Source organism: Oxyura jamaicensis, chromosome Z (genome assembly GCF_011077185.1).
Source record: "Oxyura jamaicensis isolate SHBP4307 breed ruddy duck chromosome Z, BPBGC_Ojam_1.0, whole genome shotgun sequence".
Classification (NCBI taxonomy): domain Eukaryota; kingdom Metazoa; phylum Chordata; class Aves; order Anseriformes; family Anatidae; genus Oxyura; species Oxyura jamaicensis.
In genome coordinates, this window is record NC_048926.1 from 42492445 (window position 1) to 42497462 (window position 5018).

Genomic DNA, 5018 nt, shown 5'->3' on the forward strand with positions numbered 1-5018 from the left:
GAAGAGCAGAAACATAGCCCCCAGATTTAAAAACAGGAAAAAAAAAAGGAAGACCCAGAGAACTACAGGCCAGTCAGTCTCACCTCTGTGCCCAGCAAGATCCTGGAGCAGATCTTCAAGGAAACTATGCTAAGGCACATGGAAAGCAAGGAGGTGACTGGTGACAGCCCACATAACTTCACTAAGGGCCGATCATGCCTGATAGACCTGGTGGTCTTCTACAAAGTGGCCACAGCATTAGTGGACAGGGGAAGAACAACTGATTTCATCTGCCTGGAGTTGCACAAAGCATTTGATACTCCCATGATATCTTTGTCCCTAAACTGGAGAGACTTGGATTTAACAGATGGACCTCTCGGTGTGTAAGGAATAGTCTGGGTGATTACACTCAAAGAGTTATGGTCAATAGCTTGATATGCAGGTGGAGACCAGTGATGAGTGGTGTTCCTCAGGGTCTGATATTGTGGCCATCACTGTTTAAAATCTTTGTTGGCAACACGGACAGTGAGATCAAGCGCACCCTCATCAAGTTTGCTGATGACACCAAGCTGCATGGTGCAGTCAACACACTGGAGGGAAGATGACATCCAGAGGGACCTTGACTGGCTTGAGGTGGGCCTGTGTGGACCTTATGAAGTTCAACAAGGCCAAGAGCAAGGTCATTGTGTCATGCACCAAGGCTGGGGCAAGCCTGAATACAAATATAGGCGTGGTGGAGAACGGATTGAGAACAGCTCTGAGGAGAAGAGACTTTGTTAGTGTTGGTTGATGAGAAGCTCAACATAAGCCAGCAATGTGCCCTTGCTTCCAAGAAGATCAACCATATCCTCAACTGCATCAAAAGAAGCAAGGCCAGCAGGTCAACAGAGGTGATTCTCCCCCTCTGCTCTCATGAGAATCCACCTGGAGCACTGCATTCAGCTCTGGTGCCCCCAACGTAAGAAGGACATAGATGTATTTGAATGAGTGCAGAAGATGGCCACAAGGATAACCAGAAGTTTGGAACACCTCTTCTATGAAGACAGGCTGATAAAGCTGGGGTTGTTCAGCCAGGAGAAAAGAAGGCTCCAGGGAGACATCACTGCAGTCTTCCAGTTCCTAAAGGGAGCCTACAGGAAAGCTGGGGAGGGACTCGTTCAGGGAACATGGTGCTATGAAAAGGGGTAATGGCTTCAAACTAAAAGAGAGTATTTATATTAGATATAAGGATAAAACTCTTTACAATGAGGGCGGTGAGACACTGGAAGAAGTTGCCCAGATAATTCCCCATTCTTCTGGAAGTGTTTAAGGCCAGGTTGGATGAGGCTTTGAGCAACAGGATCTAGTGGGAAATGTCTCTGCCCATGGTGGGAGGGTTGGAGCTAGGTGATCTTTAAGGTCCCTTCCAACTCAAATCTTTCACCATTCTATGATTTTATTAGTCCTTCTTTTTATTCTGTGTTGCAATTCTAGAGAATTAAAAAAAAAAAAAAAAAAAAAAAAAAAAAAAGAATTCTGATTCTATTCCATTTTTAAGCCAAATATTTTGATAAAAAAGCTTCCTACTATATGAAACAATGTTGATACAAAAAAAATAGCTCTCCAACATATGCCACAGATGTGCACACTTGTGTGATTGGGAACAAGGTTTGAGGACCTAGCTTTTGTATGGCTGCCACATAGAAAACATTGTGCTCAGTGCTGGGACTTCCAAATTAAAGGTTCATTCCCATTTGCCTACAAGATGATAAGATTTGTGGTCACTGAGATTATTTTGTTCTTTAACCAGTATATAAGTCTACTCTGTGTCAATGCAGACCAAAGGCCAGAAAAGGAACATTCTCCTTCCAACCTCTTGAAACCTCTTTTTTCAGAAACAAGCATGGACCAAAATGTGGAACCAGTAAAACTATAACATATCAAAAAGCATAAATTTCCAGAACTTGCACGGTTGGTGCTGTTACTCATGCTTAATTTGTAATATGGGAGGTGCATTTTTTTTGTTTGTTTTCAAATTACATGATATTTTAAGTATATTTATTTCATATATTTCCTGTTTGAAAAACTCCAGGATTTCAACTACTCCATTCATACAGAACTATATCTTTGAATGTATTATGTGCAACACCCACCTATCATGGTTAATGTATAGGTTCATGTCTCTCAAAAGAAGGTCAATTCTGTACTATCATAAGCAGTCCATTTTCACTGAGGGCAGATAATGTGAATACTGTGTTTCATCTAATAAAAATATTGAGTTAGTTCACTTAAATGTTCCAGTGGCATGGTAAATGGGAATCTAGAATATTTCTGTTTCAAAGCAACCTGTGAAAGAAAACACAACTTGGAGGAAACTCATTTTACAAAATATGAGAAATCTTTTGGTATGTGGGGGAACATGCAGGCTCCTGTGAAGAGACTGCCCATGACACGTTGTTTTCAACTCAGGCATGTTTTCTAGGCTACATACAGACACATCAAAATTTCAGTCTGTCACGCAGAGCCCTTAACTTCTGAAATTTTCCAAAGCAACACTTAAATATAGGCTATGTGATAAAAATAAATAAATAAATAAAATATTTAAGTAGAAATCTCTAAATCAAACAATACAATTATTCTCCTTAAAGACTGTGCCATGGTTATGTGTTCACTGAACTTGACATAATCTGAGAAGCTGACAGCATTTTAAAATTTCTGTACGTGTTATGAGGATAAACCTGAAAATCACAATATTGAAGTCTCCTGTTGGATCAGAAAGCGTTAGTTACTTGTTTTTCTTTGAAAACTTCTGACTACAGTCAAAATTTTCTTTTACATTTTCTGTTACATTTTTAAATTCTGAGGATGTCCATCAGGACAGACACTCAGAAAAGCTCTCAATCCAGCAAACTATTTATGAACATTTCTAAAAACATCATTTGATACATTTAAGTCAAACTTCAGCAAAATACTTCTAAGTCTTGAGGTCTGAGCTACAAAACATTACTATTATGATGAGGTACTATCTTTCTATTTACTGGACAGGCACTGTTTTTCTCGTAACCTTGTCCTTCTCCAAAGCCATCAGCCTAGGTCAAATAACAGAAACAATTATGAATACAAACTGTGTATATGCATGTCATAGGAAACATAGATATTCCTCCTATTACTATGTTAAAACTACATTACATTTATTTTACTGGTGTGGTAATGTTAACTTACCAAAATTTTTACTCACTTCAAAATCTGTTACTCCCCTAATTTCAAAAAACTCTTATTTTTCCATGCCTGTCATCTCAAGCCATTCTAGTCCTGAAGAGTGGCATGCAGAAAAGAATGCATTAATAATATATTACAGATGATGACTGAGCTCTATTACAGCATTTATCTTCATATGTGAAGAAGGATGGGATTACTCAAGAGTGGTATAGCAGACAGTGCTGCCCAAGAGCTGTCTGCACTTGTTGCACATGAAGACAAAGGGCGTAACAGGGATTAGCCTTCACACTATGCATTGTTTATATAAAATATTAAGGTTTTGGCTTTGGACACATGCAGAATCTAGCTAGAGTGGTCTGTATAATAGAATAAAATCATGATTTGTAAAGCAAACTCTTAATAGACAAGATTGATTCCTACATGAAACAGGAGTGTGAAATGATCAACATTTGAATCAGATCAAATGTACAGAAAAAAAAAAAAAAAAAAAAAAAAGTAATCTTATTTGCAGATAACTGTGTTGTTTTTATTAAAACTATCGTTCTACACTTAAACTTAATGATTTTTTTCATTTCAAAAATTTAGAAAAAAAAAGGCTCTAAGATAAAAAAGTCTCTCACATTAGAATCATCTAGGTTGGAAGAGACTTCCAAGACCACCTAGTTCAACTGCTGACCTGACACTAACAAGTCCTCCACTAAACCATATCACTAAGCTCTACATCTAAATGTCTTTTAAAGACCTCCAGGGATGGTGAATCAACCACTTCCCTGGGCAGACTATTCCAATGCCTAACCCTTTCAGTAAAGAAGTTCTTCCTACTATCCAACCTAAACCTCCCCTGGCACAACTTTAACCCATTCCCCTCATCCTGTCACCAGGCATGTGGGAGAATAGACCAACCCCCACCTTGCTACAGCCTCCTTTTAGGTACTTTTTGAGAGCGATAAGGTCTCCCCTGAGTCTCCTCTTCTCCAGGCTGAACAATCCCAGCTCCCTCAGCTATTCCTTGTAAGACTTGTTCTCCAGACCCCTCACCAACCTCATTGCCCTTCTCTGGACTCGAGCGCCTTGATGTCCTTCTTGTAGCGAGGGGCCCAAAACTGAACACAGTACTCGAGGTGCAACCTCACCAGAACCAAGTACAGGGGGACAATCACTTCCCTAGCCCTCAAGGCCACACTGGGGCTGATATAAGCCAGGATGCTGTTGGCCTTCTTGGCTACCTGAGCACACTGATGGCTCAATTCAGCCGACTACCAACCAATACTCCCAGGTCCTTCTCTGACAGGCAGCTTTCCAGCCACTCATCTCACAGCCTGTAGCACTCCTTGGGGTTGTTGTGCCCCAGGTGCAGGACCCGGCACTTGGCCTTGTTGAACTTCATACTGTTGGCCTCGGCCCATCAGTCCAGCCTATCCAGATCTTCCTGCAGAACCTTCCTACCCTCAAGCAGATCGACACATGCACCTAACTTGGTGTTGTCTGCAAACTTGCTGAGGGTGCACTCGATCCCCTCGTCCAGATCATCGATGAAGATATTAGAGAGGACTGGCCCCAGTACCGAGCCCTGGGGGACTCCAGTAGTGACCGGCCTCCAACTGGATTTAACTCCATTCACCACAACTCTCTGGGCCCGGCTACCCAGCCAGTTTCTAATCCAATGAAGTGTACACCAGTCCAAGCCAAGAGCAGCCAGTTTCTCAAGGAGAAGGTTGTGGGAAACAATGTCCAAAGCCTTACTGAAGTCAAGGTAGACCAAATCCACAGCCTTTCCCTCATCCACCAAGCATATCTATTTGTCATAGAAGGAGATCAGGTTCGTCAAGCAGGACCTGCCT